The 24,180-nt window shown below is 44.4% G+C and overlaps 3 non-coding genes across 3 annotated transcripts; 1 reads left to right on the top strand and 2 right to left on the bottom strand.

Annotated features, from left to right (window-relative positions):
• Positions 1-3,547: 3,547 nt before the first annotated feature.
• On the bottom strand, positions 3,548-3,619 carry trnad-guc (transfer RNA aspartic acid (anticodon GUC)). Its single transcript has one exon. It is a non-coding gene; the product is annotated as a tRNA-Asp (tRNA).
• Positions 3,620-4,805: 1,186 nt separating this feature from the next.
• trnae-cuc (transfer RNA glutamic acid (anticodon CUC)) lies at positions 4,806-4,877 on the bottom strand. The gene has a single exon. It is a non-coding gene; the product is annotated as a tRNA-Glu (tRNA).
• A 7,888-nt stretch (positions 4,878-12,765) lies between these two features.
• Positions 12,766-12,837, top strand: trnad-guc (transfer RNA aspartic acid (anticodon GUC)). The gene has a single exon. It is a non-coding gene; the product is annotated as a tRNA-Asp (tRNA).
• The last annotated feature ends 11,343 nt before the right edge of the window (positions 12,838-24,180 follow it).

Raw genomic sequence — 24,180 nt, forward strand, 5'->3', positions numbered from 1 at the left:
CCAATCGCCTTTCATCCCTGAACACAGAAACAGTTCATTCAGCTCATTATCAAACCTCTTCCTGATGAGATTAGATTTTCCTCCACAGAATTTGATCAAACCATTTGCTGCAAAGTCTGTTGCTCCATTTGGGAACATCAATAATTTATTAAGGTCACTCAAAGAGAAAATGATTTCTTGGGAGGAGAATAAAATAATGAGATGAGAAAATTTAATGAACAAAACAACAAGGAAATACATTCTGAGAAAGCGCCCTGCAGTGTGTGCAAGAAAATGCAGAGCTTTCAGTTGAAGAAGGCAATCTCGGTTTGCCGGGAGTTCTCCCAGATTTCTGCACAAAACGACCGCCTGCGCATTGAGCTCAGGTACGCATTGTACATTTGTTGCCGAGGAACGACAGAACTGTGCCGAGATGTGTTATTTTAGCCGATTACGGAGTGGCATTGAATGGAGCGAACTGTAGTTGACTTCGTCTTGTGGATTAGCAGTAAAGGGATTCAGAGGGACGCATGAAAACTTCAAGAAGAACAAATTTGATAGAATTTTTTGAGGAGGTAACTAGGTGTGTTGATGAAGGTAGGGCGGTTGATGTCATATACATGGATTTTAGTAAGGCGTTTGATAAGGTCCCCCATGGTCGGCTTATGATGAAAGTAAGGAGGTGTGGGATAGAGGGAAAGTTGGCCGATTGGATAGGTAACTGGCTGTCTGATCGAAGACAGAGGGTGGTGGTGGATGGAAAATTTTCGGACTGGAGGCAGGTTGCTAGCGGAGTGCCGCAGGGATCGGTGCTTGGCCCTCTGCTCTTTGTGATTTTTATTAATGACTTAGAGGAGGGGGCTGAAGGGTGGATCAGTAAATTTGCTGATGACACCAAGATTGGTGGAGTAGTGGATGAGGTGGAGGGCTGTTGTAGGCTGCAAAGAGACATAGATAGGATGCAAAGCTGGGCTGAAAAATGGCAAATGGAGTTTCACCCTGATAAATGTGAGGTGATTCATTTTGGTAGGACTAATTTAAATGTGGATTACAGGGTCAAAGGTAGGGTTCTGAAGACTGTGGAGGAACAGAGAGATCTTGGGGTCCATATCCACAGATCTCTAAAGGTTGCCACTCAAGTGGATAGAGCTGTGAAGAAGGCATATAGTGTGTTAGCTTTTATTAACAGGGGGTTGGAGTTTAAGAGCCGTGGGGTTATGCTGCAACTGTACAGGACCTTGGTGAGACCGCATTTGGAATATTGCGTGCAGTTCTGGTCACCTCACTATAAGAAGGATGTGGAAGCGCTGTAAAGAGTGCAGAGGAGATTTACTAGGATGCTGCCTGGTTTGGAGTGTCGGTCTTATGAGGAAAGGTTGAGGGAGCTGGGGCTGTTCACTCTGGAGCGGAGGAGATTGAGGGGAGACTTAATAGAGGTTTATAAAATGATGAAGGGGATAGATCGAGTGAACGTTCAAAGACTATTTCCTCGGGTGGATGGAGCTATTACGAGGGGGCATAACTATAGGGTTCATGGTGGGAGATATAGGAAGGATATCAGAGGTAGGTTCTTCACGCAGAGAGTGGTTGGGGTGTGGAATGGACTGCCTGCAGTGATAGTGGAGTCAGACACTTTAGGAACATTTAAGCGGTTATTAGATAGGCACATGGAGCACACCAGGATGGTAGGGAGTGGGATAGCTTGATCTTGGTTTCAGATGAAGGTCGGCACAACATCGTGGGCCGAAGGGCCTGTTCTGTGCTGCACTGTTCTATGTTCTATGTTCTAAGAAGGTTGAGATCGAAAGTTGCGCGTGAATGTTCTTTTGCCTTTTCGATCAAAGATGGCATGTCTCCAAATCTGAACATGCGGGACAAATTCAGCTGCTCTCTCTCAACAGATCACGTCAGAGCTGCTGATATGTTCCAGTATTTGAGTTTGTTCTTTCTGATTCCAACATCTGCAGTATTTTGCTTTTATCTCATGGCGAGAAATTCGTTTTTGTCCCCCTTCGGCCCGCCCACCCCACTTCCCCACGCCCACTGGCCGCTCCCCTACTCCCCCCCCCCCCCCCCCCCCGCCTGCCGCCACGCCTCGCCCCGCACCCGCCCCGCCCCCACAAACCCGCTGGAAGTCCCAAAGTGCGAGCAGCTCAGATTTTTAAAATGATTTTCTTCTGTACTGACCGTGGTATAGTTGCAGATTCATTGCAATTATCATTGACAATCACACACAATTATGTAAAGATTTTGTTGATCAACTTATTAATTGTTTGATATAGATTCTTTTGATAAATGCTGCCTCAGTTCACATCGTATTCGTGGATATCGCTGCCAGCCACTGGAAAATGAAGCCAGATTCCAAACCGGTTCTAAAATCTTGAAGTCGTTGTTTACATATTCTGTGTTTCCGATGATAATTTTAAGGAACTCAATTATAACTCCACGGTGTTGCGACGGATTCGAAAAATAACACACATTTCTAAAAGGTCGAACCACATCATGCCTGCAGCGGAAAAGGTAGCCAATTTGTCCTCTCGCGTCAGGGCAGCCGATTCACCATTTCGCCACCGCCTTCTATCCCAAAACTTTGCTCAGGTAAATAATGGAGACGCTGAAAGGTGGGCCACTTATCAGCATAACTTGACATCCCAAATACAGTTGGTAGTTCAACAAACATTTGAATTATTGTAAAACAGACGTTCCAAACACAAGATCCCTTTCAAAGCCCGATGTGGAGTGATCATTTGGTCTGGGAATGAACATAACATACCCTGACCGGGAATCGAACCCGGGCCGCGGCGGTGAGAGCGCCGAATCCTAACCACTAGAACATTAGGGAGCCCACGAGACACGTTTGGAATGATCAGGCAGCAGTGTCACTTTCTATTCGGGGAAGACATCAGCAGTGTCGGTCATTCAGCCTCCCATCTTCGGGTCAGCGTTCTCCGAGGCGACCTTCATGACACATGACAACGCAGAATTTCGGAGCAGAAACTGACACGAAAGTTCCACATACTTGGCTTTAGGTCGCACGACTCCAAACCCTCGCCATGCTGCCCGCATTTACAATATCTTAATAACTGCACTCGCATCACTCAATTCACACATCAGTATCCAGTCATCCCTCTCCTCACTCGCATTGTCTGTACCTTTCAACACTGGATAAACTGTAAAGACTCACATTCTAACCATTGTTCACAATCCAAATGGTAATTGTTTTCCGATTGTTTCTTGGCCTGACGATGCCGTGATGTGAACATACCTCCGTTCACCTGGTGGAGGGGCAGCAATCCGACATCTCGTGATTCCAAATAAACCCTGTTGGATTTTAAGCTGTTTTTCTGAGAATTCTGACTGTAACCCGCCAATCCAACGCCGGCATGCCCACATCAGAGGTGAGTAAAATGTTGTTGAATTGAAAGAAAGTTGATCTGCAGCGACGAGAAATGTCCAAGGCATGGAAGAATCGCATTTTGGAAAGCATTTTGACTGGAGAGTCATTTTTGTGACATTAAAATGTCGGCGATCTCAAACGGACAACGTGAGGTACCGAAATTGAGATAAACTCCCCGTCGGGGAATTGAACCCCGGCCTCCCGCATGACAGGCGGAGATACTAACCACGATACTAACGAGGAAACAATGCTCCGCGGAGGTGGGCGCATTGAGCTCAGGTACGCATTGTACATTTGTTGCCGAGGAACGACAGAACTGTGCCGAGATGTGTTATTTTAGCCGATTACGGAGTGCCATTGAATGGAGCGAACTGCAGGTTTACCCAGTTGACTTCGTCTTGTGGATTAGCCGTAAAGAGATTCAGAGGGACGCATGAAAACATCAAGAAGGTTGAGATCGAAAGTTGCGCGTGCATGTTCTTTTGCCTTTTCGATCAAAGATGGCATGTCTACAAATCTGAACATGAGGGACAAATTCAGCTGATCTCTCTCAACAGATCACGTCAGAGCTGCTGATCTGTTCCAGTATTTTTGTCTGTTCTTTCTGATTGCAGCATCTGCAGTATTTTGCTTTTATCCCATGGCGAGAAATTCGTTTTTGTCCCCCTTCGCCCCACCACCCACATTCCCCACGCCCACCGGCCGCTCACCCCCCCCCCCCCCGCCCCCGCCCCTTCCCCCCCCGCTCCCCCCGCCCGCCCCGCCTCGCCCCCCCCCCCACCCACCCAAACCGCTGAAAGTCCCAAAGTGCGAACAGCTCAGATTTTTAAAATAATTTTCTTCTGTCCTGACCGTGGTTTAGTTGCAGATTCATTGCAATTATCATTGACAATCACACACATTTATGGAAAGATTTTGTTCTTATTAATTGTTTGATATAGATTCATTTGTTAACTGCTGCTTCAGTTCACATCATATTCGTGCATATCTCTGCCAGCCACTGGAAAATGAAGCCAGATTCCAAACCGGTTCTAAAATCTTGAAGTCGTTGTTTACATGTTCTGTGTTTCCGATGATAATTTTTAGGAGCTCAATTAAAACTCCACGGTGTTGCGACGTATTCGAAAAATAACGCACATTTCTAAAAGATCGAACCACATCATGCCTGCAGCGGAAAAGGTAGCCAATTTATCCTCTCGCGTCAGGGCAGCCGATACACCATTTCGCCACCTTCTTGTATCCCAAAACTTTGCTCGGGTAAATAACGGAGACGCTGACAGGTGGGCCACTTATCAGCATGACTTGACATCCCAAATACAGTTGGTAGTTCAACAAACATTTGAATTATTGTAAAACAGACGTTACAAAAATAAGATCTCTTTCAAAGCCCGATGTGGAGTGATCAGTTGCTCTGGGAATGAACATAACATTCCCTGCCCGGGAATCGAACCCGGGCTTCGGCGGTGAGAGCGCCGAATCCTAACCACGAGACCATCAGGGAGCACACGAGACATGTTCGGAATGATCAGGCCGCAGTGTCACTTTCTATTCGGGGAAGACATCAGCAGTGTCGGTCATTCAGCCTCCCATCTTCGGGTCAGCGTTCACCAAGGCGACCTTCATGACACATGACAACGCAGAATTTCCGAGCAGAAACTGACACGAAAGTTCCACATACTTGGCTTTAGGTCGCACGACTCCAAACCCTCGCTATGCTACCCGCATTTACAATATCTTAATAACTGCACTCGCATCAGTCAACTCACACATCAGTATCCTGTCATCCCTCTCCTCACTCGCATTGTCTGTACCTTTCAACACTGGATAAACTGTAAAGACTCACATTCTAACCATTGTTCACAATCCAAATGGTAATTGTTTTCCGATTGTTTCTTGGCCTGACGATGCCGTGATGTGAAGATCCCTCCGTTCACCTGGTGGAGGGGCAGCAATCCGACATCTCGTGATTCCAAATAAACCCTGTTGGATTTTAAGCTGTTTTTCTGAGACTTCTTACTGTAACCCCGCCAATCCAACGCCGGCATGCCCACATCAGAGGTGAGTTAAAAGTTGTTGAATTGAAAGAAGGTTGATCTGCAGCGACGAGAAATGTCCAAGGCATGTAATGAATCGCATTTTGGAAAGCATTTTGACTTGAGAGTCATTTTTTTAACATTAAAATATTGGCGATTTCAAAGGGACAACGTGAGGTACCGAAATTGAGATAAACTCCCCGTCGGGGAATTGAACCCCGGTCTCCCGCGTGTAAGGCGCAGATACCAACCACGATACTAACGTGTAAACGGAGCTATGCGGTTTGTAGATTAGCAATAAATAGTTTGAGAAGGACGCATGAAAACCTCAAGAAGGTGAAGATCGAAACGTCCGCCTGCATGTTCGTTTTCCTTTTGGATCAAAGATGGCATGTCTACAAATCTGAACATGCTGGACAAATTCAGCTGCTCTCTCTCAACATATCACGTCAGAGCCGCTGATATCTTCCAGTATTTTTGTTTATTCTTTCTGATTCCAGCATCTGCAGTATGTTGCTCTTATCTCCTGGCGATGAATTCGTTTTTGTCACCAGCCCCCGCAGCCGCCACCCCCCCCCCCCCCCCCCAGCCACCGACGCCCGCCCCCGCAGCCGCTGCAAGTCCCAAAGTGCGAACAGCTCAGATTTTAAAAATGATTTTCTTCTGTATTGACCATGGTATAGTTGCAGATTCATTGAAATTATCATTGCCAATCACACACAATTATGGAAAGATTTTTTTTTATGCAGTAACGACCATCTCATTAATTGCTGGATATAAATTCTTTTGATAAATTCTGCGTCAGTTCACATCATATTCGTGCATATCTCTGCCAGCCACTGGAAAATAAAGCCAGATTCCAAACCGTTTCTAAAATCTAAGACAGGGCTGTTCCTGCTCGTGGAATGATGAAGAATGAAAGAGAAGAGATTTAACATCATTATCAAAGGAAGGAAAAGAAACACGGGGAAAACGTTTTTTCACGCAGCGAGTGCTTAATGTGTGGAATGGACTGCTGGAGACTGGAGGAAGGTTCAATTGAAGCATTTCAAAATGAATTCGACTGCTATTAAAAAAATGAAAAATGTGCAGTGTTACAGGAAAAAGGCGGAGATATTCATTTTCTGCCAGAACGTTAATACATTCTCATTCGTCACTCATCACTGCATTGAGTTTGAACGGTTCGCTTGTCGTCTCCATACGAGGTGAAGTGCAGCAATGATTAAATGACAGAAGAGTTTTTGGTGTACGTCTTGAAGACGGGAATGGGTGAATGAATCTTGGAACACTTGAGCATTTAGACTCACCTCTGTAATACTTAAGAGATTCGTGAGGGGTACTGGAGAATTCATTGTTTTTGTTAAAATTCATTGTTTTCGTGCATCCAGACCAGATAAGAGGAACAAATATTCCTGCTGTCTCCAGCTTATCGTATTCAGGAACGCGGCTAACCCAGCTCGAATAAGCTAAGCTGGATTCCATTTTTTGTGACTTTCTTTAACATGATGGAGTTGACATGTATGCCTTCTGTGACCGTATAATCATAGATTCACATATATTCATGATATTCATCCTCACTATATAGATATAGAGTGTTATACAGACCCTGATACCCTTGTATACATATCATTTAACTTGTTTGTGCAAAACCTGTGATGTTTTTCAAGGCTATGAATGACGAACAGGATAGAGCAGAAACAATCGCGGCCTTGGAGATTGCACAAACTACGCAAGGGAAGAAACTGTCGGTGCAGCAAGAATCACACAATGAACAATGAACAGTCACATACATCTTGGAAAGTTGCAATGTAATAAAGAGCGGGAACCGGTCTGTATAAAACTCTGTTCTTACTTGTGTTCGAGGAGAAAGGCTGGGGCTCCGCTGTTAGGAACCTGGCTTCTGCCACAATTGTGAAAATAAACACTGCATTTTGATGTACGGCTAGTCTGAGGTATTTTTTACCTACATTAATCTAAAGGGGAAGGGGAAGAAACCAGATATGTGTCTAAAATGTGGTGAGGATGGCAGAGTGATGAACAGCCCGAAAGAAAAACAAGAGTAGACAAGAGAATAAAATAGAAACCTGCAAAGAAAATTGGAACAGAATGGATCTGAGTTTAATGTCTGAAATTGTTTGACTCGATGCTGAGTCTGAAAGGCAGCAACGTGCTTCATTGAGGGATGAGTTTCCATTTTTGGAGTTTACATTGAGCATCATTGGAACATTGCAGGAGGCTGAGATGGAAAAATCAGTATAAAGCAAGATTTAGAATTAAAATGATAGAAGACTGAAATCCAAGTAATGTTTCCTGACTTAATACAGGTGTTTCACAACGTCTGCCCAATATGACAGACAACTTTATCAGCATTATAACGCCTTCAGATAAGAAATATAGAAATTAATGTGACACCTGGATTGCGTGGTGAGGGCTCTGAGCAGTGAGGATGGAAAATGGAACACATCAACCCACAATTCTGATCAATTTTCCATGTCCTCAAAAGATGATCTGCTCGCACTAGTGTTGATGTGGAAGTGCCGGCGTTGGACTGAGGTGGGCACAGTGAGAAGTCTCACAACACCAGGTTAAAGATGGAATCACCAGCTTTCGGAGCGCTGCTCCTTCTTCAGATGAGTTGAAGGAGGTTGACAAATAGACGCAAATACAATAGTACGAGAATTACAGATTGGAGTGAAAACAATGGTTCGAATGCGAGTCTTTTCAGGTAATCTAGACGTTAAAGATACAGACAGCAAGGGTGGAGAGAGGGATAATCACAGATTAAAGAAGTGTGACTTCTGTCAAGTCAGGACAGTTAGAACGATTTTGCAAACTCAGAGAGTATGGTGGAAGTGATGTGTCGGGTAACTTGAACCCAAGATCCCGGTTGAGCACTTCCTCATGCATGTAGAACATAGAACATAGAACATAGAACATTACAGCGCAGAACAGGCCCTTCGGCCCACGATGTTGCACCGATCAGTTAAAAAAAAACTGTGACCCTCCAACCTAAACCAATTTCTTTTCGTCCATGAACCTATCTACGGATCTCTTAAACGCCCCCAAACTAGGCGCATTTACTACTGATGCTGGCAGGGCATTCCAATCCCTCACCACCCTCTGGGTAAAGAACCTACCCCTGACATCGGTTCTATAACTACCCCCCCTCAATTTAAAGCCATGCCCCCTCGTGCTGGATTTCTCCATCAGAGGAAAAAGGCTATCACTATCCACCCTATCTAAACCTCTAATCATCTTATATGTTTCAATAAGATCCCCTCTTAGCCGCCGCCTTTCCAGCGAAAACAATCCCAAATCCCTCAGCCTCTCCTCATAGGATCTCCCCTCCATACCAGGCAACATCCTGGTAAACCTCCTCTGCACCCACTCCAAAGCCTCCACATCCTTCCTGTAATGTGGGGACCAGAACTGCACACAGTACTCCAAGTGCGGCCGCACCAGAGTTGTGTACAGTTGCAACATAACGCTACGACTCCTAAATTCAATCCCCCTACCAATAAACGCCAAGACACCATATGCCTTCTTAACAACCTTATCTACTTGATTCCCAACTTTCAGGGATCTATGCACACATACACCTAGATCCCTCTGCTCCTCCACACTATTCAAAGTCCTCCCGTTAGCCCTATACTCAACACATCTGTTATTCCTACCAAAGTGAATTACCTCACACTTCTCCGCATTAAACTCCATCCGCCACCTCTCGGCCCAACTTTGCAACCTGTCTAAGTCTTCCTGCAAACTACGACACCCTTCCTCACTGTCTACCACACCACCGACTTTGGTGTCATCAGCAAATTTGCTAATCCACCCAACTATACCCTCATCCAGATCATTAATAAATATTACAAACAGCAGTGGCCCCAAAACAGATCCCTGAGGTACACCACTTGTAACCGCACTCCATGATGAATATTTACTATCAACCACCACCCTCTGTTTCCTATCCGCTAGCCAATTCCTGATCCAATTTCCTAGATCACCCCCAATCCCATACATCTGCATTTTCTGCAGAAGCCTACCATGGTGAACCTTATCAAACGCCTTACTAAAATCCATATATACCACGTCCACTGCCTTGCCCCCATCCACCTCCTTGGTCACTTTCTCAAAAAACTCAATAAGGTTAGTAAGGCACGACCTACCTGCCACAAAAACATGCTGACTATCACCTATCAATTCATTACTCTCCAAATAACTATAAATCCTATCCCTTATAATTTTTTCCAACATCTTGCCGACAACAGAAGTGAGACTCACCGGTCTATAATTCCCGGGGAAGTCTCTGTTCCCCTTCTTAAACAATGGGACAACATTCGCTAACCTCCAATCTTCTGGTACTATACCAGAGGCCAACGACGACCTGAAGATCAGAGCCAGACGCTCTGCAATCACTTCTCTTGCCTCCCAGAGAATCCTTGGATAAATCCCATCCGGACCAGGGGATTTATCTATTTTCAGACCCTCCAGAATATCCTGCACATCCTCCTTATCAACTGTAATACTGTCTATTCTACTCCCTTGCAACCCAGTGTCCTCCTCAGCTATATTCATGTCCCCTTGCGTGAACACCGAAGAGAAATATTGGTTCAATGCTTCACCAATCTCCTCCGGTTCCACACATAACTTCCCTCTGCCATCTATAACTGGCCCTAAACTTGCCCTAACCAACCTTCTGTTCTTGACATACCTATAGAACGCCTTAGGATTCTCTTTAACCCTATCCGCCAAAGTCTTCTCATGTCCCCTTTTAGCCCTTCTAAGCTCGCTCTTCAACTCCCTCTTAGCCAATCTAAAGCTTTCTAGTGCACTACCCGAGTGCTCACGTCTCATCCGAACATAAGCCTCCTTTTTCTTTTTAACCAACAAAGAAACTTTTTTGGTGCACCACGGTTCCCTAGCCCTACCAATTCCTCCTTGCCTGACAGGGACATACCTATCACAGACTCGCAGTAGCTGCTCCTTGAAAAAACTCCACATGTCGGACGTTCCCAGTCCCTGTAATCTCCTAGTCCAACCTATGTTTCCTAATTCTCTCCTAATAGCCTCATAATTACCCTTCCCCCAGCTAAAACCACTGGCCCGAGGTTCATGCCTATCCCTTTCCATCACTAAGGTGAACGTAACCGAATTGTGGTCACTATCACCAAAATGCACACCAACTTCCAAGTCTAGCACCTGGTCTGGCTCATTTCCCAGCACCAGATCCAATATAGCCTCACCTCTAGTTGGCCTGTCTACATACTGAGTCAAAAAACCTTCCTGCACGCTTTGAACAAAAACTGACCCCTCTAACGAGCTAGAGCTATAACAATTCCAGTCAATATTAGTCAAGTTAAAATCCCCCATAACAATTGCCCTATTACTTTCACTCCTAAGCAGGATTGACTCCGCAATCCTTTCCTCAACCTCTCTAGAACTTTTAGGAGGTCTATAAAAGACTCCCAACAGGGTGACCTCTCCTCTCCTATTTCTAATCTCCGCCCATACTACCTCAACAGATAAGTCCTCATCAAACCTCCTCTCTGACACTGTGATACAATCTCTGACCAATAATGCTACCCCTCCCCCTCTTCTACCTCCTTCCCTACTTCGACTAAAACATTTGAACCCCGGGACCTTGCCTGTGGAACTTGCCTGTCTGTTTCTGTTCGGCGATTCTGCGTTGTCGTTTGTCTTGAAGAGACCTGAAGATCCGAGGCTGAATGGCCTTGACTGCGGAAGAGTTCCCCTGTTGGAAGGCAATACTGCAAACTGGTGATGTCGTTGAGGCCGCAAACACTTTCCGGTGGTTTGGTGGTTAGGATTCGGCGCTTTCACCACCGTGGCCTGTGTTCCATTCTGAGTCAGGCAAGCTTCTTTCCATTCCCAAAACAAAGGAATTTCATTCCCAAACGAAATTTGGCATGTCAGCTATGACTCTTAGCAACGTTTACAGATTCACGAAATAAGCTTTCTTTCTTGTTCTATCACAGTTTGGTGTGGATCGTGATCTGTGCTCCACTGCAAGGAACAACAAAAGGTTGTGAATGTTGCCCAATCCATCACGCAAACCAGCCTCTCATCAATTGACTCTGACGACACTTCCCGCTGCCTCGGCAAAACAGCCAGCATAATTAAGGACCCCACGCAACCCGGACGTACTCTCTTCCACCCTCTTCCGTCGGGAAAAATATACCAACGCCAGATGTCACGTACCAACCGACTCACGAACATCTTATCCACTGCTGCTGTCAGCCTTTTGAATGGACTTACCTTGCATTAAGTTGGCCTTTCTCTGCATCCTATCTATGACTGGAACACTACATTCTGCACTCTCTCGTTTTCTTCTCTATTAACGGTATGTTTTGTTTGTAGAGCGCGCAAGAATCAATATTTTTCACTGTATGGCTAATGCATGTGACAAAAATAAATCAAATCAAATCAAATCAAATGAAACAACTGATCAGATCACATCAGACTCTGGCGAGTGGCTTGCTTTTGCGCTGCAGGGATTACGTGGTTCTATGTTGCAGACACTGCTTGGAAATCTGTTTGATTATCGAATCCGTGGCCGAACCATGGACAGCAGAGCCTCAATTGAGCTTCTTAAAATTATCATCTGAGATACAGAATAATTAACGTTCAACTTCATGAATTCAGAAACGGTTTGTAAACTTGGTTCATTTTCCAGTGGCTCACGAGGTATGCACCAATAAGATTTTAACTGAGGCAGCTTTTATCAAATGAATCGAAATCAAACAACTGATGAGATGATAATAACCACAGAAATAATTTTTCCATGATTATGTGAGAGTGGGAATGATATTGTCTGTCTTTGCTCAATCTGCACCTATCCCTCGGGCAATGCAAAAGACAATATAATTGAAGAAAAGCATCTCAGCTGTAAAGCACTTTGGAACTTCCAGCGGTTTGGAAATAAAAACGCAGTTCCAGACAAGATAAAAGCAAAATACTGCCGATGCTGGAATCTGAAACAACAAATGAAAATGCTAGAACATCTCAGCAGGTCGGACATCATCTGTGGAGAGAGACCAGCTGAGATTGTCCAGCATGTTCAGATTTCAAGACACGCCGTTTTTCCTCCAAAATTAAAAAGAACATTCAGTTTGAAATGAACGGTAAATGCGCCTTTCTGTCTCCACCTGGTTCTTGTTCTTTTTCATGCATCCATCTCATTGTCTTTCCTGCCAATCCAAAGGTCTTTATTTGTTGGTTAAAGCCGCTGTTTGCATTAAATGGTACTCCGTATTGGGGAAAAGAACTGATCTCGTCAGAACTCAGTTGCCGCTCTGAAAGTGTAAGTGGCAAGTGTACAATACATCAAACATCGCTTCCTCGTTAGTATAGTGGTTAGTATCCCCGCCTGTCACGCGGGAGACCGGGGTTCAATTCCCCGAAGGGGAGCATGTTGCAATTTTATTTTGTCAAATTGTTCCTGTGTTGTTCTCCAAGATTGAAAACAAAACCCTCATCTGAGATCAACCCTAACCTGAGATCAACGCTCGTTCGATTCATCAGCATTTTGGCTCACCTTTGATGTGGCGATGCCAATGTTTGGGTGGGGTGGACACAGTAAGAAGTCTCACAACACCAGGTTAAAGTTCAACAAGTTTATTTGGAATCACGAGCGCTTGGTGCGCTGCTCCTTCATCAGGTGAGTGGAGGTTGGTTCACAAACAGGGCATCGACAGGCAAAAACACAATTGCAAGGTAATTTCAATTTGGAATGTGAACAATAGTTCGAATGCGAGTCTTTACAAAGAATCAAGTCTTTAAAGGGACAGACAGTGCGACTGGAGGGAGGGATAAACATAAGTTAAAGAGGTGTGAATTGTCGTAAGTCAGGACAATTAGTAGGATTTTGCAAACCCAGAAAGTATGTTGGGGGTTATGTGTCATGTGAACTGAACCCAAGATCCTGGTTGAGGCCTTCCTCATGCATGCAGAACTTGCCTGTCAGTTTCTGCTCGGAGATTCTGCGTTGTCGTGTGTCTTGAAGGCCACCTTGCAGATAGCTGACCCGAAGATCAGAAGCTGAATGCCCTTGACAGCTGAAGTGTTCACCGACTAGAAGGTAGCACTCCTGCCTGGTGATGTCTCTGTTGTCATGTACGCCCTGATGGTCTCGTGGTTGGGATTCGACGCTTTTACCGCCACAGCTCTGGTTTGATTCCCAGTCTCGGAAACAACTTTTCATTCCCAGAACAACAACATCGGGCTCTGGCGGAGAATTTTTTTCATCACTTATTTATTTCACGACAAGCACTCTATTGTACAATATTTCAAATGTTTGCAAAGTTACCAAGGGTATATGGGATGTCAGGCAAAACTGCGAAGTGTCCCACGTATCAGCGTCGATGTTATTGGCCTCGGTCAGTGGTAGTGCAGAGCAAGATGGTGAAATGATGAAAGTTCCGTCCTTACTCGATGGGACGAATGGTTTGATTTTGCGCTGCAGAGATTCCGTGGTTCTAGTAATCACTGCTAGTCGTGAAATAAATAAGTGATAAAAAAGAATTCTCCGCCAGAGACCGATGTGATCTCATCAGTTGTTTTGGGAAGGAAAAATAACTTTCTTAACCGGGAATCGAACCCGAATTAGCATTTTTACCGTGCTAAACCTCCTGACACAAATGGCCATTTTCGCATGATCAATCCTGCTACTACATGCGATTCGGGAAAGACAAAATCTGCCACAAGTCATGCAAATGAAACTGGCATCTTCTTTTGAGCTTCTGAAACCACATGTTTTCATGGAGGCAAACTCCTGCCTCAAGCTGGTATCCTGATTTGAATCGATTGTCAGCTTGAGGTTTTCATTGGATTAGAAATATGGGAATATGGAATGTTGCTGGTCTATTCACCCCCTCAAGCCTGTTGGTCCAAACTTCATCTTGTTTCCGTGAACCTCGACACATTAACTGAACGAATAATCAGTTCACCCTCAATGCGGAGGCAGAGCAAAATCATCACCAACGAAGATGGGCTTCAAACCCACGTGTATAGAGCATAGTAGAGGAGCAGTTACATCGTCTGCACCACTCGGCCACCGCGTCATGCTAAAGGTAGCACCAAAGCAACTCTTGTGTTTTTCACGCCCGGAACAAAAACACATTTCTCCCCCAGGATTATGTTGTGTTTCTGCTCTCTCGTTAATCTTGTTTCACTGTTACTCTTCCATTCGATGTAATTCCACAGAAGGCTAAAAAGGGAGACAGTTCTCGTGGCGCAACGGTAGCGTTCTGACTCCAGGTTGGAAAGTTGCGTGTTCCAATCGCGTCAGGTTCACGGAACGTTTCTGCAGTTGGTCTTTAGATTTTGTGTCTTGGTAAAGTTGATCGTTTGCAAATGTTCCCAAAATTATGAATTTCTAAACTATGATAGAAATGATATTTTAGGGATGCTTCCTGTTCACATGCTCAGTTTATATTTTTTTTTGCACAGTTTTACATCCAGACAAGGTGTGAGGGATGTGATGTGTCCATGGCTTGTAACATTACAGCAAGATCCACATTCCCAGATATTTCTTTGGGTCGTCTAAGACGAGAGCTGACTGGTGGTGATTTATCCGGAGGATACACTCCTCAGGCGAGTAGCAAGGCTAAGAAGGCGGGGCCTTCGTGAATAATCTCAACCAATACAGGAAATGATCCCGAGCTGTTGGCTCAATGAACTGTCTAGCCAACTTGGACAAATGCACTGTTCCACCCACTGTAATGGAGATCAAGATAATGAGGCAAATTTAATGCTGAGAAAGTCAGGATATGCCAGTGGGCAGCAGCCGATCCATCGACCTTTGGGTTGTGGGCCCAGCACGCTTTCGCCGCGCCACTCTGCTCCAAACGTCGAAGCTCTCCTGCCTATTACCGTTGCGCGGGAGCCAAAAAAACGATTCACTGTCTCTTTTTATTTAAAAAAAAGACCCACGTGCTGGGAAGCTCACCCTCGTTGGACAATAATACGTAACATCAACCCGCATGTAGCAGAGAGAGAAAGACACACAGAAAAGCAGTCAGAGACCATCAGGACACACACACAACGTAGACAGAAAAGATGCCGAGCAAACAAGCAAGATACTGAGCTGGTCAGCTGATTATTTATGAAAAGCTGTTTCCTGTTACACAAAGGTAGGCCCTGTTTTGAAATGTATTTCCTGTTGTGTGACTGTGCTCTCTGCTGCGAAACGGCTCTCTCTGTTGTGGAACTGGGACTCTGCCGCTGACAAATCCTAACTGTGGTTGTTTCAAATTCTTACCTGCTGTGTAAATTTGTTCCCGGTTGTGTAAACATCATCCGCCTTGTGCAGAAGTTTTCTCTGTTCTATAAATGTGTTACCTGTTGCGTGAAATGTTTTCAGTTGTTCTGCGAAGATGTTTTCTGTGGGAAAGCAATGGACGGGAATTTCAAGGCCGCTGCTGTTGAAGCTAGCTTTCAATTACAGAATTATTTAGGCCGAATCGACTACTTCTGTTTCTGTTTGCTCTCCATGTTTCTATGTATTAAATCAGTGAATTTAAATTTCGCCAACTGCAGTGGTGAGATTTACTCCGTATCCCCAAAGGTCAATACGGCCTCTGGATTACCAGCCCAGTGACATAACCTTTCATCCGTGTAAACACAAACAGTCAATTCAGCTCATTATTAATCCTCTTCCTGAGGAGATTAGGATTTCCTCTACATAATTTCAATCAACCGATTGATTCAAATTTTGTTCGACTTTGGAACATCAATAATGTATCCAGATCAAACAGACATTGTGGAATTGTTGGGAGCTAAAAATACCGACATTACTTCAAGCTTAATGGGCAAAAGTACAAGGAAATACATTCTGAGAAAGAGCCTTGCAACGTTTGGAAGAAAAAGAGGATTTCAGATGATGAGCGAGAACTCTGTTCCCAGCAAATAACACAGATTCTATATAAAGTGACTGCGGCATGACACGAACCTGCAATCTTTCGTTCCCACTAAATCATTAGCAAGATGGAAGCCAGATACTTTATCCATCATACCACTTAGTCAACACGCCGACAGCTGCCCTGATATTAGCATACTGTCGATAAATACTGTGATTTTATATTTTTTCAGTTCTATTTTTGGATGATCCACTGATTCCCAGATCCCCGAAAATACAAAGGAAACCTCCAGCTGCCGCACATTGTGTTTTTCAATCTTGGAAAAACCTTTGAGTCTGTGAGTTGTGAAGATTCATGCAGCGTGATGGATGGAGTATTAATGAATGACTGTAAGAGCAGGAAGGTTCACATCGAGCTGGACAAATTTTCGGTGACGCCACATCACCATGAACCACTACAGTAAGGATTTGATTGCTCTGGAGAGGGTGCAGTGGCCATTTACTAGATCGTTTCCTGGGATGGAGAATTTGAGCTATGAAGAGGTACTGGATTGTGTCAGGTTGTTTTATTTCAAGCAGTAAAAGCTGAGAGGAGACCTGATTGAGGTGTGTACGATTTTTAGACTATGCACAGACTGAATAGGAAGTTGCTGCTGCCTCATAGCACTGGGGACCGGGGTTTGTGTCACTGTCTGTGTGGAGTCTCCACGTTCTCCCGTATTTGCATGGATTTTCTCTGGGTGAACAAAGAACAAAGAAAATTACAGCACAAGAACAGGCCCTTCGGCCATCCAAGTCTGCAACGACTATGCTGCCCGACTTAACTAATTCCGGGGACCATATCCCTCTATTCCCATCCGATTCATGTATTTGTCAAGACGCCCCTGAAAAGTCACTGTTGCATCCACTTGCACTCCCTCCCGTGGCAACGGGTTCCGGGCACCCACCACCCTTTGTGTACAAAATCTGCCTCGTACATCTCCTTTAAACCTTGCCCGTCACACCTTAAACCTGTGCCCCCTTGTAATTGATTCTTCCACCCTTGGAAAAAGCTTCTGACTATCCACTCTGTCGATGCCTCTCATAATCTTGTAGACTTGTAGCAGGTCGCTCCTCAAACTCCGTCGTTCCAGTGAGAACAAATCAAGTTTCTCCAATCTCTCCTCATAGCTAATACCCTCCATACAAGGCAACATCCTGCTGAATATTTTCTGTACCCTCTCAAAAGCCGCCACATCCTTCTGGTAGTGTGGACACCAGAAATGAACACTGTATTCCAAGTGAGGCCTAACTAAGGTTCTATAAAACTGCCACATGACTTGCCAATTTTTAAACTCAATGCCCTGGCCGATGAAGTAAGCATGCCGTATGCCTTCTTCACTACCTTCTCCACATGCATTGCCACTTTCAGTGACCTGTGTACCTGTGCACCCAGATCCCTTTGCCTATCAATACTCTTAAGAGTTCTGCCATTTACTGTATATTTCCTATCTGTATTAGACCTTCCAAAATGCATCACCTCACATTTGTCCGGATGAAACTCCATCTGCCATCTCTCTGTCCAAGTCTCCAACTGATCTATGTCCTGATGTATCCTCTGATGGTCCTCATCAATATCCACAAATCCACCAACCTCTGTGTCGTCCACAAACTTACGAATCAAACCAGTTACATTTTCCTCCAAATCATTTATATAATATTGCAGCAGCAAAGGTCCCAGCACTGATCCCTGAGGATCGCCACTTGTCACAGCTCTCCATTCAGAAACTTACCCTTCCACTGCTATCCTCTGTCTTCTTTGAATGAGCCAGTTTTTTATGCACCTTGCCAGCTCACCCCTGATCCCATGCGACTTCACCTTCTGCAACAGTCTGCCGTGAGGAACCTTGTCAAAGGCCTTACTGAAGTCCATGTCGACAACATCCACTGCCCTACCCTCATCAGTCATCTTCGTCACTTCTTCGAAAAACTCGATGAAGGTCGTGTGACACGGCCTGCCTTTACAAAACCATGTTGCCTCTCACTAATACGGCCACTCATTTCCATGTGGGAATATATCCAATCTCGAAGAATCCTCTCCAATAATTTCCCTACCACTGATGTAGGGCTCACCGCTCTGTAATTACCTGGATTATACTTGCGACCCTTCTTAAACAAAGGAACAACATTGGCGAATCTCCAATGATCTGGGACCTCCCCTGTAGCCAGTGCGGATACAAAGATTTCTCTCAAGGCTCCAACAATTCCCTCCCTTGTCTCTCTCAATATTCTGGAGTATCTCCCATCAGGCCCACTTTTTCTACCTTAATGTTTCTCAACAATACCAATACTTCCTCCTTTTTGACCTCAACATGACCGATACGATCTGCATGTCCTTTCTCAGACTCATCATCAACCTAGTCCTTCTCTTTGGTGGAAACTAATGCAAAGTATTCATTTAATCCCTCACCCATTTTCTCTACCTCCACGCAGAGATTCCCTCCCTTGTTCTTGAGTGGGCCAACCCTCTCCCTGGCTCCCTTCTTGCTTTTTACGTATGAGTAAAAAACTTTGGGATTTTCCTTAATCCTGCTGGCCAATGCTTTTTCGTGACCACTTTTAGCCCATTGTTAATGATATTTTCTATCTTCCTCATCATACAAGGAGCCCTGGCTTTGGTTCCCCTCCCTTTCACCCTTATTGAAATGTACCGAATCTGTGCCTGAAACATTTCGTCCTGAAAGATCACCCATTGTTCTGTTACCGTTTTTCCTGCCAGAGTTTGGGTCCATTTGACTCTGGCTCAATCCCAGCTCCTCCCATTGAAGTTAGTCCTCTTCCAATTCAGATTGTTTCTTTAGATTGTTTCGTGCTCATGTCAAGCTTGTGATACAATGATCACTGTTACCCAAGTGACCACCCACTGACACTTCGTTCATATGGTCAACCTTCCTGTCAGTCTGTGAACACAGTAAGCAGTCTCACAAAACCAGGTTATAGTCCAACAGGTTTATTCGGTAGCACGAGCATTCGGAGCGCCTTCATCAGATAGCTCGTGCTACCAAATAAACCTGTTGGACTTTAACCTGGTGTTGTGAGACTACTTAATGTGCCTATCCCAGTCCAACGCCGGAAACTCCACGTCAGTCTGTGAGAGAATGTAATTAATTCTGCATCTGTCATCCATGATCTGCATACAGATTTGCTCCTCTATCTCTTTCTCACCACACCTCTCTTTTTTCCTTCTCTATCACTCCTGTTCACATTGTATTGAATAGTAATTGTCCGGTGTTCTCCATTTCTGAACCGCATTTTCATCATTGCCATTCTCATGTATTCCTGTCTGGATTTTTGTGCTTCTAACTCACCAACCGTATTCACCACCCTTTGTGTGATTACACGGATGCTTTCTAAACCTGTCCTTGTTTTCCTCTTAGATTCCATCTTCATCCACTCCTATCTTATATGGTCCTATTTCCTTCTCTGGATATTCCTCCTTTCTAATTCTATATACTGTTGCCCATCCCCCTGCCAGTTTAATTCAAACCCTCCTCATCCACACAAGTGACTCTCCCCATGAGGACAGAGACATTGAGTCCAGAATCATGCAAGTTTCGCTGAGCCTTTAGAAAGCTCTGATTGGACCACAGCTGGAGTATTGAGTCCAGTTCTGCTCAGCACCCTTGAGGAAACGTGTGAGGATCATTCAGCGGGTGCAGAGGAGATTTGCCAGAATGGTTTCAGCAATGAGGGGTTTTAGCCACAAGGTTGGATAGGAGAAGCTGGGGTTGACCTTTTTGGAGCACAGCAGATTGACGGGGAGATCTGACAGAGGTGGACAGGATTATGGCAGGTCTGGATCAGGTAGACAAAGAAACGCTGTTCCCATTCGCTGACAGTACAAGGACGAGGGGGCACAAGTTGAAGGATTTGGGAAGACACAGAGAGGGCACGTGTGGAAGTACTTTTCATGCAGTGAGTAACAACCTGGAAGTTGGTACCCCTGAGGGTAGAAACAGAGACGTTGAATAATTTCAAAGAGGAATTGCGATTGACATTTGAGGAAAGTAAACTTACAGGGCTATGGGGATAGTGCAGGGAAATGGGACTGACTGGATTGTTGCATGGAGAGCCAGCATGGACTGGATGTGTTTCCTGAGATTCATTTGCAATCCCACAATCAGTCAGAGCTGGAGAGACAGACATTGTTTCCATGTCACTCCAACTCAGTACCACTGACAGGTAGATACATAAATCTCAGTCCAAATTTTCACCCACGATCAGGTTGTCAGTGTGACAGTCCGATAATGTTGCAGCATTGGCTGCAATTAAATTAAATACCAAATACGACTGAATAATCGTATAACCCGAGACACAAATGTGATTATTAAAATAAGAATACATATAAATTTGATGAGTATAGCCTTAGATACAGATCACATATCCAACCTAATGCCTCATACAGTGTATGGCAGATATTATATTCTAACAGTGAAAACTAAGCTCAACATTCACGTATAAAGTTCTTACAACCAGAGTGAATGATGAAAGCATCAATTTGATTAATAAAAATTGAATAACACTTTCTTACACTTTGCAACGATTGTGAGATGAAAAGATACATGGTCCTTCCCAATTGTGTTCAAATAGAAAGTGATTTAATACTAGGCCAAATTCTCAATAATTTCATTTAAACCTACATTAATGGTTTGTTTCTGTCCTGAAATTTCAATATGGAATGAACTCAGATTGTTAAACAGTCCCAGAGCCTGAGGTTCTGTAATGTGTACCACACTGATAGAGGAGCAGAACTGACAGATGGAGAACCATTCTCGAGCACATGTCCATTACCAGACACTGACAGATACAGACTGTTACTGAACTCATCCTGAATGACACTAATCAATCTGAAACACAGATATGGTACCACTGACAGAGTCAGAAATCATCACAAATCCACATATACTGATTAATGTGCCCACACACTACACACTCCATATTCAAGAATGAGAGTTCCAGACCCACATTTTCATACAGGTTTTCCACATTCCCAGAGAGGATCACTGAACTATAACAAAATAATGCAATACTCATACCCAGCATCAGATCCTGGCAGACACAGAATGAATTTCACATTCACATAGAGCACCAGAATCTGGTATGTGTATTCAACATAGTCAAACACAGAGAGACACACTTCTTACACCACTGAAAGAGGATTTTTGGCCTGTCAATTCCTGGCTGTCCAAGCGAGTAACACACCTAGTGCCACTCTCCCCACATCTCTGCACATTCTTCCATTTCAGGCAATGATCCGATTCTTTCTTGAATGCCTCGAGTTGAAGCAACCTCTCGCAAACTGTTTGGACCCACATCTCATATCATAATCACTCGCTGAATGAAAAAGTTTCCCATCATGTATCCATTCCTTCTTTTCCCAATTCCCTTAAATCTGTTCTCTCTGCTTCTCAATCCTTCCAGCAATGGGAACAGTTTTTGTCTGTCGAGTCTGTCCAGACTCCTCGTGATTCTGAATACTGTTATCAAATCTCCTCTCAATCTTGTCTGCTCCAAGGAAAGTGGTCCCAACTTCCCCAGTTTATCTCAATAACTAAAGTTTCTCATCCTTTACAATGTGATTCCCTTACACATGCTTGAGGCTACATATGTTTGTATACAGGGTCCGAACAATTGATCCCAATCTCATACACAGCACCACCGACTGATAGAATTAATCCTACTCTCACAAACAACGCTGAAGAGAAACAGATGGAGAATTGGTGTCAAAGATCCCCAGATTTTGAAAATGATTCCCACATTCCCATTCATTGCGAGTCGCTGACAGATACATGCTGAATTCCAATATCACATTGTGCAGAGAACACACTCGGTGGCCCAGACTGAAAGGGGGTTTTAGTTCAGATGGGCAGCATGGTTGGTGCAGGCTTGGAGGGCCGAAGGGCCTGTTCCGATGCTGTAATTTTATTTGTTCTCTGATAACCAAAGAACACACACTAATTTGCACTGCCCCGGAGACTGACAATGAGCGGATGATTCTCACAGAGAGTTGCAGAGATTGATAAGTAAAGAATGAACCCAGACACCTCATGTAGTGGCCGAGAAGGACAGTTAAAACATTAATCCCAAACTGGCATAGCATTCCAGGGAGAGAATGAATCCCGCACTCACTCTCAGCCCCCAGTAACTTGCAAACACACAATGAGTCTCCAACACAACCAGAGGCAGAATGACTCCATCAGCCACATAGTGCCCGAGACTGAAAGATACAGAATGATCGTCACCTTCACACACTAACAGAGAGTTAGTAAATCCCACACTCTCACTATATCAGCGAGTAGTAAATCCCACACACACACTGTGCCAAAGTGTCAGGGACCCAGGTTCAATTCCACCTACGTTGATTGTGTGGTGTTCCCACGTCCTCCCCTTGTTTGCATTTCGATGGATTGACCATGCTAAATTGCCCCTTGGTGTCCCAAAGATATTGGTTTGCGGTATTAGCAGGATAAATATATGGGGTTACCAGGATAGGTTCTGGGTGAGATGCTGTGTCAGAGAATCGGTGCAGACTCGATGGGCCAAATGGCCTCCATCTGCATGGTCGGGATTGAATGACAGTTAAGGCTGAAATGGACAAACTTTGGTTTCTCAGAGAATCAAGGAATAAAATGGAGATGAAACCGAAGATCAGAAACTCGACAAGCAGTTGGTACGCCCAGCCTGCACCCACATTTTGGAATCCGCACTTTCAAAGAAAAATACAGCTCATGGAGAGAGTGCAAAGATGTGTTACCAGGAAAATGGAAGGCATGCAGGAATACTTTATGAGGGATTTCAGAGTTATTGGATTGCAATCTTTAGAGAAGGCTGATTTATGGTTCACTTCAAGTTTATAAATTGACACATTTTAATTTGACATGGAAGTATTCTATGAAAAGTCTGACACTGAGAAGTTCTGAAGAACAAACGGACCGTCGCGTGTTTTCCATAGATCTCTGCAGGCGGAAAGGCAGGTTAATAGGATGGTGGAAAAGACATATGGCACACTCGCCTTTATCAATCGGGATATAGATTGCAAAAATTGAGGGGTCAGGATGGAGTTGTATGGAGCTTTGGTGAGGCCACAGCTGGAATACTGTGTGCAGTTCTGGTCGCCACATCATAGGAAGGACGTGAACGGACTGCAGGGGGTGCACAGGAGATTTACCAGGATGCTGCCTGGGTGGAACATTTAATTTATGAAGACATCTTGGACAGGCTTGGCTTGTTTTCGTTGGTGCATAGAAGACTGAGGGCGACCTGATTGATGTGATAAAGATTATGCGGGGCATGGACAGGATGAATAAGAAGCAGCTAGCCCCCTTTAGTTGAAGGGTCAGTTACGAGGGGACAAAAGTTAAAAGTGGGTGGTGCGAAGTTTAGGGGGGATTTGAGGAAAAACGATTTTACTCAGAGGATGGTGACGGTCAGGAATATGCTGTCTGGGAAAGTGGTAGCGGACGGGTGCCTCATATCCTTTAGAAGGTACTTGGATGAGTATTTGGCACACCATAACATTCAATGCTATGGGCCGAGTGCTGGCAAGTGGGATTAGGTGTGCAGGCCACGGCATTTCGTGCATCGGCCTCTTCTACACTGTCGTAATCTGTGATTCTGTAATACATGGTCTTACTACACAAGCTTGAAAAGTTAATTATCCATAGATAATGTATTTTGTGTGTGCGTCAGTCTAAACTACAGAAATTTGATTCACAGTTAATAGTCACAGTTTTTTTTCCCGCATAGAATTGTTGATATTTCAAACGCTTTTCCTGATTTTTTGTGAATGCTGAAAATGTCGTGACTTTTAGAACACTTGTCAGAAACATGGTGTGATTTCTATCTATGCATTGTCT

This window comes from Mustelus asterias, unplaced genomic scaffold, assembly GCF_964213995.1.
Source record: "Mustelus asterias unplaced genomic scaffold, sMusAst1.hap1.1 HAP1_SCAFFOLD_35, whole genome shotgun sequence".
Taxonomy (NCBI): domain Eukaryota; kingdom Metazoa; phylum Chordata; class Chondrichthyes; order Carcharhiniformes; family Triakidae; genus Mustelus; species Mustelus asterias.